The following is a 12711-nucleotide window of genomic DNA, read 5'->3' as shown; positions in this document are numbered from 1 at the left end:
CTCACAGGCGCTGCATCCTGCAAGTGCCGCAGCGCAGAAGGCGAATGCTCGTGTGGGGATAATTGCTCTTGCTAACCACCGCACCGTGCTGTCAGGCCGACCTTTGCTGACAACAGGAAGCTGTAGTCTGCATCATGGATCTGCTGTACATTGCGTCTGAGCAGGTTGATTGATGGCTGTTGCTCAGTCCAAAGGGCTTGCTGCTTTTTGTTTTTGTTTTTTTGCTTTTTTTTTTGCCAATGATCAAAGTTCCCAAGTTTCACGAATCAATTTGCATTATTAAACATATATATATATATATATATATATATATATATATATATATATATATATATATATATATATACATATACATACATATGCATATATATATATGTCTATTTTGTTGCTTTCTATTTTCTTGAACCACGAGAGAATGGGTGTGTGATTTCTTTCATCCAGAGTTGTGGTGTGGGTATATCAACATCAACCTTGCCTTAGACTTTAAAACGAAAGTGTTCTATGAAAGTGTCCGTTATTGCACCCTTATAAGTGTCATTATCCATGTTTGGATTCGATTTTTCTCGTCAATCTCAATCGTAGATCGTGTTGTATAGTAGTGAACTTGAGTACGATTTTGGGGAATGCCTTTTCTTTGGAATTGTTCTGAAATGGACTATTGGTTGTAAATCTTCAGCTTTTACTACACATTTCCATGTAATATGTGTATGATCAGTGTCTGGCCATGACAAAACAGAAATAAAAAATGATCCATCTAAAAGGGTTTTGATTTCCAATGTACTGAAGAAATGTGTTAAAGATAATTTCGTAATAATAATGATAATAATAATAATAATGATAATAATACTGTTATAGATAATAGCTCAGATAATGCTCTGGGTGTCCAATAATGTTTTGTTTTTGAGTGTGTGTGATTTGACCATGTCTAAAGTTGTATATTGTTTACTAGTAAGAGGGACAATAAGACAAAGAAAGAATACATTATCCTTCTGCTGCTAAAAAGTATGTAACCTTGGACTATGTTACATGGGACAAACTCATTTTTTTTTTTTTTTTTTTTTTTTTTTTTACTGTCCCTTCTTACACTAATACAGTTAGATAACCTACAAATAACCAAAATATACTAGATAACCATCAAATAATAGCATATCTAATTATGCAAATTACTGATGCAAACACGAGAATAGTTGCACATTACAGTTCAGAGATAATCAATGACTTAAGCTGCCTTAATATTCTGCCAAACACCTGTGATTCTTGACATTTAAATCATTATATTATTTAAATTATTAAATTATTATTTTCTTTTGGATAGACGTGAGCTAAGCTTTCATCACAGATTTCTGTCAAGTAGGAGTGTAGAATATGATTACATATTAAACTCAAATTATATATGTATGTGTCTCTGTAACAGACGATCACAGGCTGAAAAACAAAATTGTAGAATAAGCTTACACATAGCATAAAATGAATGATTTGTTTAACCAGACCGGTGTACTTTGTAACTAGCGAATCATAAGAAGTGTTGTTGAGCGGAAATCTGTTAGTCTTCGATGAAGCTTACGCTCTATTCTGAGTGAAGCTTATAAATAGTAAGGTTAGTACAGGCTTCAAGATAAGAGTTATATCCTTATTTTTATCCAGGTTAGAGTGCTTGTTTCTTCAGTGTAACATTTAATCCTTTCTTTATCAAACCTCCAGAAGCTAACATTTTTCTAACTATTACAGATTTTTTTTTTTTTTTTTGATTACCCAAAGCTACAGAGTAATGGGCAGAGAACGAGAATAAAGATAATTTAGATATATTCTCATTACACGTTATTACGAGAACATAAACATGGCTATTCATCGCATATCAAGCAGGGGGGGGGGGAGCCGGCAGCAAGAAAGCATTATCTTGAGCCTGAAGATTCTGATGATAAGGTTGTAAATCCCCAACTCTTCCTACCTATATCGACCTCTAAGTCATCTGACGAATGTGCTCACATGTACTCTCGGACGCCCACCCTCAACACACACACACATTTAGTATATGTAGATATTTCATAGTTTATAAATCAAGAGCCAGATATGTATGTATAAGATTTATATACAAAATAACCCGGTTACTCACTCTACTCAATCGAAAGCTTGCTGCATTATTTTCTGTTGGGAATTTAGGATAACGGAATGGCCTTTTGACTGTGACACTGTCCATGTAAGATATAAAAGTGTTACATATGTATATATAGATACATACATACATATATATATATATATATATATATATATATACATATATATATACATACATATATATATATATGTATATATATATGTATGTATGTATATATATATACATATATACATACATACATACATACATACATACATACATATATATATATATATATACATATATATATATATATATATATATATATATATATATATATATTTACATATATATGAATATATGTACAATTGTCCCCTTCCTGAATTAATTTTCAAAATGTCTTTTTCATGACGTAATGATAAACAGAATCAAAACACACACACACACACAAACACACACACACACACACACACAACACACACACACACAAACACACACACACACACACACACAAACACACACACACACACACACAGACACACACACACACACATACACACACACACCGCACAAAGCGAATACCGCATCATTATCATTATCACCATCACCATCATCATCATCATCATATCATTATCAAAGTTTTTCGTTTTCATCATCATTATTATCGTTCTTTTTATTATTGTTATTTTCATTCTTAGTGTTATTATTATCATGATGATTATGTTTATGATTATAATCACCATCATCATTATTATCATTATCATCATTATTATCATCATTATCATAATCATTTGAATATTACTGATATCGATAAAACGTATATATTGCATGTATATAAGTGAATATGTGATCATTAAAACCTTCTCTTATGCAACTTTTATTCAATTGAGCAATAACTCACTCAATTTCGTGCAAGTCTTCTACTCAAGCGTCCCGAGTTCGCGCCCCCAACAGAAACCTTTTTTTTTTTTTTTTTTTTTTTTTTTTTTTGAGGGGGGGCGGTCGGTATCATATATTTTTTTTTTTGGGGGGGAGGGGTCGTTATCAGAATCAACACAGACACAAAACACGCACGCACACACACACACACACACACACGCACACACACACACACACACGTTCTATTGTCAGTGTTACTATTGGTAGCATTATTGTTATTTTTATTCGTTAATCATCATCATTATTATCATCATTTTCCTCATCATTAGTGTTGCCCTAATTATTGAAACGCTTATTTAAGCATTATCGTTGTCATAATCTTTATTGTTCCGATCATTATCATCATCATCAACATTGATATCATTTTCATTATCAGCTTTTACTATTATAATTGTTATCATCATTATCATCATCATAATAAAATGATTGTCATCGTTGTTATCATTGTCATCCTTACCATCATCACTATTATCATCATTATTGATATCAATATCATTATCATTGATTTTATTGATATCAATATCATTATCATTGATTTTATTGATATCAATATCATTATCATTGATTTTATTGATATCATTGTTATTATCATCATAATCATCATTACTTTTTCTTCCTAATATCATTATTATTATTATTATTATAATAACTATGATTATCATTACTATTACTAATATCGTTATCTGTATCCTTATTATTATCATCATTATCATCAACATCACCACCATCATTCTCATCATCATAATCATCATCAATATCATCGTCATTATCATCATCATCCTTATCATCATCATCATCATCGCCATTCCTCTTATGATTGTTATTTTTATTATCATTATCATTACTGATACTTCTGTTGATACCGCTGTCCTATTTTTTTCATTATCAATAAATAGTATTATTGTTATCATCAAGATCATTATAATCATTTTCATTACTGTTGTCATTATCATTCTTGTTATTCTTGTTATCATTAGCATTGTTATCATATCATTATTATTATCATTACTGTTACTGCTGTTATTGTGATTAGAATTACATTAGAATGATTACTATTGTTATCATTCTAATTCCTTACTACCAGTACTGCTCTCTTCATTGTTAATAGTAGTAGTAACAATAGTAGATCACTGATATTAGCATCAGCATCACCAATCTTTGTTGTTAACCGTATTAGTATGATCTTATGATTTTTATTATCTTCGTCAATGTTATTATTCCCACTACTATTGTTTTCATCATCATAATTTTTTTTTCTTCATCATAATTACTATTATTGTTCTATCAATACTATGATTTTTATCCTTATCATCATCAGCAGCCTCATCATCACTATCATCATCATCCTTATTATCCTCCTCTTTCTCCTCCTCCTCATTATCATCATTATCATCATCATCATCACCATCATTATCATAATCATTTAAATATTACTGATGTCGATACAACTAGTGTGTCGCGTGTATATAAGTGAATATGTGATAATCAAAACCTTCTCTTATGCAAAGCACTTTCAATTGAGCAATAGCTCATTCAGTTTCGTGCAAGTCTTCCACTCAAACGTCCCGAGTTCGCGTCCCCTCCAGAAAGCAGTTTTATTTTTTTTATTATTATTATTATTTTTTTTGGGGGGGGTCGCTATCATAATATTGATAGTTATATTGTCAATGTTATTATTGGCAGCATTATTGTTATTTCTGTTAGTTAATCATTATTACTATCATTATCATTATCATCATCCTTGGTGTTCTTTTTTATTATTGAAACTCTTACTACTCAAGTATTATCTTTATCATAATCTTTATCATTCGATTATTATCATCATCATCGACATAGATATAATTTTCATCATCAGTTTTTATTATTATAATTGTAATCATCATTATCATGATCATATTATCGTGTTATATCATATTAGATACAATGTATTATGTCATATTAGGTACAAATTTCCCCATCCTGAATTAATCTTGAACATATTTTTTCATGACGTAATAACAAACATGATCAATACAGACACAACACATGCACGCACGTGCGCGTACGCACACACACACACACGCGCGCGCGCGCGCAAACATACATACATAGACACACACACATACATGCACACAAACATAAGCACACACACACACACACACACATGCACACACGCATGCACTGTGCATGCGAATACATTTCTCTACATTTCTCTGACCTGAGGCGAAGATCACGTGTAGATTTGACTGACAAGCCAGATAAGTAAAACGATGGAGAGGTCTAAGGGCTGAGACTGGGGAAGTTGTTGTACAGCATTTGTTTAACATTGTTAAATATCTCGATGTCAAATGAAAATTAGATAATAAGACAAGTCTTACAAATTAAAATGCATCATTGCCTATGTCGCTATATCACCGCAGCCTGCTTATAGCATGCCATAACTGCATGATATGGCATGGAAGTTCTGACGGTATATATACCCTCGAAACAGTCTACCGGCGAAAAAAGTTTGACGATATATATATACCGTCGCGTTAAGGAAAGGGTTAAAAATAAGGAAAGGCATCCTTTGCCATATCAAGCATAGAAGTAAGCTCAATACACAATCCACTTTTAACGGGCGTGAAGATGCAATTTTCTGGCAGATGATGACTGATACGGCGTGACAGGTTAATGATAAAGATTCCTTGTTTGACAGTTTGATCATGACACTTTGAAATCCAACTCTTTTTTTTAGTTACGTTGCTTTCAACAATCTCTCAAATGTATATTTGCCTCATAATAAGACGCTACATAACTAACCTCATAGAGTAAGCATAAACCAAGATATTCCTTCAAATACATGTAAAACATCCAAAAAATATAAATAGTCACGAGCGAGACATTCCCAAACACGGGACCAGATTTTCAACAGTTGATTGTCATCATTGAATTTCAAAGCTGGTGGGGGGGGGGGGGGGGAGGAAGTATTTTCTCAAGTTGGTGTACGTATCGACCTGAGGGTATTTATTGTATGGAGAAAAATGCTCGCAGAATTTCTGGCTGAGAGCGACTATCGTAAATCGTGAGAGAATCCAATGGGAAGCAGTATAATATGTTATTATATAAGCATTACATTTTCTGTCCTGTTTCGGGTCGAAGAACTTGAACAGACGGATCAGTAGGAACTGACTCTTGTTCAACATAGAATATTTCAGTCATAGCTGGATTTCACCCTATGCTTTATCAAAGAAAACGTGTATTTTTCTCGGAGTTGCTCAGAATGAAATATTTTAGTCATAGCTAGAATCCAATTTTTGTTTAATAAAAGAAAACGTGTATTTTCTCGGGGTTAATCAAAGAAAACGTGTATATTTTCTCGGGGTAAAGTAGCTAACATTTATTTCAGAATAATACTTGGCGAATAGGGAAAAACGCAATCATACATACACGCACACACACACACACACACACACACACACACACACACACACACACACACACACACACACACACACACACACACACACAGAACACACACAAACACACACAGAAAACACACACACTGACACACACGAACACAGAAAGACATTTAAACTCACCGTCACAGAATTGATCGATAAAAACTGGGAGATAAAAAATGCAAAGAAATGAAGGTAAGCAGTCATCCACATAAAAAAAAAAAACGAATGTCATCTGACATAGTACTTGTACTTGTCATTACAGTATGTGTGATTAAACGCAAGATCTATATTAAACACACAGGCGTTAACTTTGACGAGGCACCATAGGGATATTTTGGTAAAGTGAGAAATCTCCAATAGTTATGGTGATGATGTTATTGTAAGGGTTAATAATAATGATTACAGAAATGATTATACTAGTAATAAAGTTAATGATGACAAGATAATAATGAGAATAGCGATGGTAGAAATGATGATAATAATGATGATCTTGATAATAATAATGATGATGATAATAAGAACAATAGTAATAATAACGATAAAGATAATAATGATAAGGATGATGATAATTGTTATTAGCATGATAATAATGATGATGATCCAAATGATAATGATAATAAAAATAAAGATGATAATGATAATTCTAATAACATTAATAAAAATTATAATAATAATGGTGACAACAATGATAGCCATAATATTGATAAAGACAATGATAATAGTAACAATAACAACGAAAATGAAGGTAACAAATAGGTGATTTGTACCGTACCGAAATTGAACCAAATATCGTGCAGACATGGGCGTGCATCGTGCATCGTCCACTGTGCCTTTGCATTATCATTTTTGTTTGTTTGTTATTGCACACAAATTGCTCCACGGCGAGTGAATTAATGAGCATATCTCATCTCATCTATTCAAACGAATCCGTGAATTTCCAGGGCAAAAATATATCCATTGCTTGTATTATCTGAATGAACGCTATTATTATCATATTTATTATTATTATCATTGTTATTATTAATATTATTATTATTATTATTATCATCATTATTATTATTATTGTTATCATTATTATTGTTATTATTATTATTATTATTGTTATTATCATTATTATCATTATCATTATGATTACTATTATTATGATCATTATTATTATGATTATTATGATTATTATTATTATGATTATTATTATTATCATTATTATTATTATTATCATTATTATTATTATTATCATTATTATCATCATTATCATATATTCTTTTGATTAGCTTTTTATAAGATCAAACACCGGGTCGCTCCCAGCGACCTAGGGTGAGTGAAATTGGAAGTTTTATATTGCGAGTTCTGCCGAGTGAGATTAATATGAATATAATAAAAAGTGTATATAAAAAAAAAAAAAATAAAATTATTGTATGAGTATAAAAATAGATATTTGTTTTGTAAAAATGTAGGTATATAAAAAATAAAAATTCCACTGAGTACGAAAAAAAAAATATATGGTGAGAGCTCGTCTTAGAATATGTGCAGTACTATTAAGTACAAATTTCTGTATCTCTTGTAAAGAGGGATTTCCTGGAATTTTATTAACAAAGTCTTTGGCTCCTTTCTTTATCAGGCCTAAGGCACCTACCACTACTGGGATCGTTCGAGTCTTTAGGTGCCACATCTTTTCTACTTCTATCTCTAGGTCTTTATATTTCGAGAGCTTTTCAAATGTTTTCGCTGGCTACATTCCGGTCAGAGGGCACACTCATATCAATGAGAAAGCATTGATTGTTCTTTCTATCCTTAATTACAATATCAGGACGGTTTGCTTGTATTGTGCGGTCTGTTTGAATCGGAAAGTCCCAAAGAATAGTAACATCTTTTCCCTCTGTGACAGGTTCTGGATGGTGTTTATACCAGTCACTTTGGATCTTGATGGAAAAGCGGTTACATATTTTCCAATGGAGGTATTGACCAACCCTGTCATGTCTGTTTTTATACTCCCCTGGTGTTAGGATGGAACAGCCAGAAACAAGGTGGTCGATTGTTTCTATTCTTTCATCGCAGAATCTACACTTTGGGTCAGCCCCGTTATGTAAGACATTGGCTTGATAGTTTCGTGTAAACAAACTTTGATCCTGTGCTGCAAGAATGAAGCCCTCGGTTTCCGCTTTCAGTCCGGAGCTACGTAGCCACTGATGGGTTGCCTGTGTGTCTACATCAGCATTATTGGCTCGAGCAGCAAACTGTCCATGGAGAGGTTTTTCTTGCCAGCGAGATTCAAGTTGTTTTAAGCCTTCATGTTTCGCTTTCTTCTTTGTTTTGCGAGCAATCTCAGTTGGTGATAATAGGTTGTTGATTTCTATTTCAAGGTCATTATCATTGTTATTATTATTATTATTATCATTATTATTATTATCATTATTGTTATTATTATTATCATTATTATCATTATCATTATCATTATTATTATTATTATTTTTATTATTATCATTATTATCACTATCATTACTATTATCATCATTATAGTGATGTTTATGGCCATATTGATAATAAAGAAAGTTATCTAGCTATATCTACTGATTAATTACCGGGTGACTCAGCGCTTTTAGAAACACCTATATGTAAAGAAGATTAATAGTAAAAAGAAAGAAAGAAAGAAAAACAGTGAGCATCTCATGTTTACATCCAGATATAAAATGCATTTTCCTACAAATATATCTATCTATCTATCTATCTATATATCCTGCTATGTTTACATTTGGAGCTATATCAATAGATCAGCAAACACAACACACAATAATTTAATTTGCTTTTGTCTTAAGTGTATTCATGAAAATTCCCCTTTTCATCACTAATAATGTATTATACCGTTCCTGTGAACTTCTCAATCAACAATGCAAATATACAAAACAACTATAACACTGGCATTCTTATCCTCTTATCATCATCATATCATCTTATCAACATTATATTATCATATCGTACGGCACACTGTCGAGGGGACATGAATTACAGCAAAAACCTGTGGGTCAGTATTAGGATATGCCATGGACAATGTAAATCCAGTAATCCATGTAATTTAAGGGGGGGGGGGTACACTCAAACACCGAGACTACAGACGTTTTTTTTTTTTTTTTTTTTTTTACAACTGAAAAGTTGAAACGCAGCGTAGAATGGAATAGAAGTTGATACTGCAAATTAAAGTCTGATATTATTATTGCAAGCTATAATCACCCTTACAGAAATCACTAAAACAATAGTCAACATTTCAATGATAAAATATAAACATAAAACAATGAGCCGAGTTCTCACAAAAAAAATATAATCAATTCGTAAAATACGAATTAAGTCTGGTGACGAGGCAGATCGTAAATATATAACAAATTCCAAAATTCTTTATTACAAAAAGGCTACACACAATATTGGCAGCATAATAATGATATACCGTGTTCTTTGCGTGGGCGGGAATCACCTACGAAGTCTGGAGTGCCGCCCTTCTGGTTTACGTGAGGCTTCGGGTTCAGGGTTTGGGTTCGGAATCAGGTTCGGAATTAGGTTCAATTAGGTTCAATTAGGTTCAGGCACAGAGGGTGTCGAGGGGAAAGGTAAGGGAGTAAGGCAGTGGGGAGGAGGTATTTGGGAGGGCGTAAGTGTAAGAAAACACACACGAAAAGAGTGAAATAAGAGCAAGTAGAGAGAGGACAAGGGAGTAACGAGAGAGACATGAACGAAGGGAAAGGAGACAGTAGTAAATAGAGTAAAGAGAGTAGAAAGAACGTAAGTTGAAGAGAAAAGCAGAAAAGGAGGAGAGAGTATAAGGAAGAGAAGAGATTATAGATAAACAAAAGTGGAAAAGATGGGATCGGGAAAACAGGCAGAACAGACACTGTGGAAAAAGAAGTAGGCAAAGGAGAGACTAAGGCAGAAAGGAGAAGGACGAGAATCAGAACGAGAAGGGGGGGGGGAGGTCGGAGATCACGCGAGGCCATTGGGAACTGCACTAAATCTACGGCAATAATACGGAAGTTTAACGAACATCAGTTTAATGAACAAATATAATGAAAAGAATATACATTATAATATTGACCCATAGAATCAAATAGAACACATTCTTGATCATATATAACATATTTGGAAAATAAAATCAATACATATTAATGATTTTATACCGACAATAAGCTAAGGGAATGCATCCCTCATGTAAACAACAACACCCAATATCAATTATAAATCTTCAAAGCCACTTCAGCTACACACACACACACTAATGAATAAATCCACAAATAAGCCCCGCCTCCCCATCAGATGTCTCCGCCCACGTCTTCTCCATCCCTTCCTTGCTCCTTCCGAGACACTCCCTCTTTCCCTTGCCAGTCAGAACACAGGACCTCCGCGTAAGACTTCCAACACTCAGGTCCCCCCCCCCCTCCATTTCCAACCTGAGTCGTTCTACAACTTGAGGGAGAGGGAGGGGGAGAGAGGGAGGGGGAGAGAGGGAGGGGGAGAGGGAGGGGGAGAGAGGGAGGGGGAGAGAGGGAGGGGGAGAGGGAGGGGGAGGGGGAGGGAGGGGGAGGGGAGGGGGAGGGAGAGGGGGGAAGGAGAGAGGGAAGGGATAGGGAGAGGGAAAGGAGTGGAGGGGGAGGGAAAGGGGGGGAGGGGGAGGGAAAGGGGGGGAGGGAGAGAGAGAGAGAGAGAAAGAGAGAGAGAGAGAGAGAGAAAAGAAAGTGAAAAGACAGAGTGAGACAGACAGTGAGAGAGACAAAGAGACAAAGAAACATAGAGAGAGAGAGAGACCTTTCCTTAGAACAGAGACACAGAGCGGTAGATAAAACCAAAATTATGCTAACGAAAATTATGCAATTCTACCTATCGTAGCTTAAAACCAAGATGAAGGAAAATGCTAAAAAATTAAACCGATTATGAATAGTCACATACAAGTACAATAAAAATAATTACAACTGCTGCAAATCCACAAATCGAGTGGTTCTCATTATTTTTTTCTCAAATATTTTCGCCCATCTGAGTGTGAAGGAATGACCTGGGTGTACCCTCATTCCACTGGCTTGATGACGCTCACAAACTTTAACATGTTGAGTGCTGTATATCTGTTAATTGTCGATAACTGAATAATATAGACTATATGTTCAACTAAGATTTAGCCTAGAATGTTGAATGATGAGATGTTTTGGCTATGAGGAGACTGAAATTATAAAAAAAAAGACATTATTTCGTAATTACGCCAAAAGACATCGTGCACACACACACACACATATCTATATCTATTTATATATGTGTGTATATATATGTAAACACACACACACAAACACATACACACAAACACACACATACACACACAAATATATGTAATATATAAATATATATATATATATATTGTGAGGATTATTTAGTTTGTTTATATATATATATACAATATATATATATATATATATATATATATATATATATATATATATATATACGTATATATACATATATATACATATATATATAATATATCAATACATTCTAGCTAGCGAGGAAATCCTGGTACCTCTCTTAATCCCGGGTCAGGTTGGGTCAACTTTGATGGACGGTTAAATCACACAGAGTTGCCTCCCCAATTATGCTGACCCTCAAAAAAACTGAATACCTTTGACTGTCATGCCTTACATTCTAGACTACCTTCCCGCGTAACCACCGATGGGAACTGCTCATACGAAAACTCTTCCATACAACCGGGATGACTGGACCATACAGACAGACTGGGGTCGTTGCGCTACACCTGATTCCTGATTTCTCCGCTTGTTCTTATTACGATCATTGTGCTGTAGTGCATACTATATTTCATGCACCATAACGTCAGGCTATCTACGTTATGGAAGGAACCTGTATTGTGTAAAACTTATGTCCTGCATCACATACCTATTTTGTTTGGGTTGTTGGTTACGTCAGACTAAGACAACTGCCATAATCTGGTGCTAGCGGTGAGATCGAAAACCGCCACCATCATACTAACACACACACACATACACACACACACACACACACACACACACACACACACACACACACACATATATATATATATATATATATTTATGTTTATACATATACATATATACATACATATATATACATATATACGTACATATATACATATATACGTACATATATACATATATATGTATATATAAACATATACACACTATGTATGTAATTTTGTACACACACACACACAATTACATACATAGTGGCACATCCAGG

The 12711-nt window shown here is 33.8% G+C and overlaps 1 long non-coding RNA gene across 1 annotated transcript in view; it reads left to right on the top strand.

The window, feature by feature from the left end:
- The window catches only part of LOC122245107 (uncharacterized), a 4381-nt gene extending 3621 nt beyond the window's left edge, over positions 1-760 (top strand). The window contains exon 3 of the long non-coding RNA XR_006222500.2: positions 8-760. This is a non-coding gene — a long non-coding RNA (uncharacterized LOC122245107). The remainder of the gene's footprint in view (positions 1-7) is intronic.
- The last annotated feature ends 11951 nt before the right edge of the window (positions 761-12711 follow it).

The sequence above is a fragment of the Penaeus japonicus genome, unplaced genomic scaffold (assembly GCF_977035675.1).
Source record: "Penaeus japonicus unplaced genomic scaffold, GWHDUDI00000001_assembly GWHDUDI00000007, whole genome shotgun sequence".
Taxonomy (NCBI): Eukaryota; Metazoa; Arthropoda; class Malacostraca; order Decapoda; family Penaeidae; genus Penaeus; species Penaeus japonicus.
The sequence above is the reverse complement of the archived record's forward strand: the minus strand, read 5'-3'. Positions and strand labels throughout refer to the sequence as shown.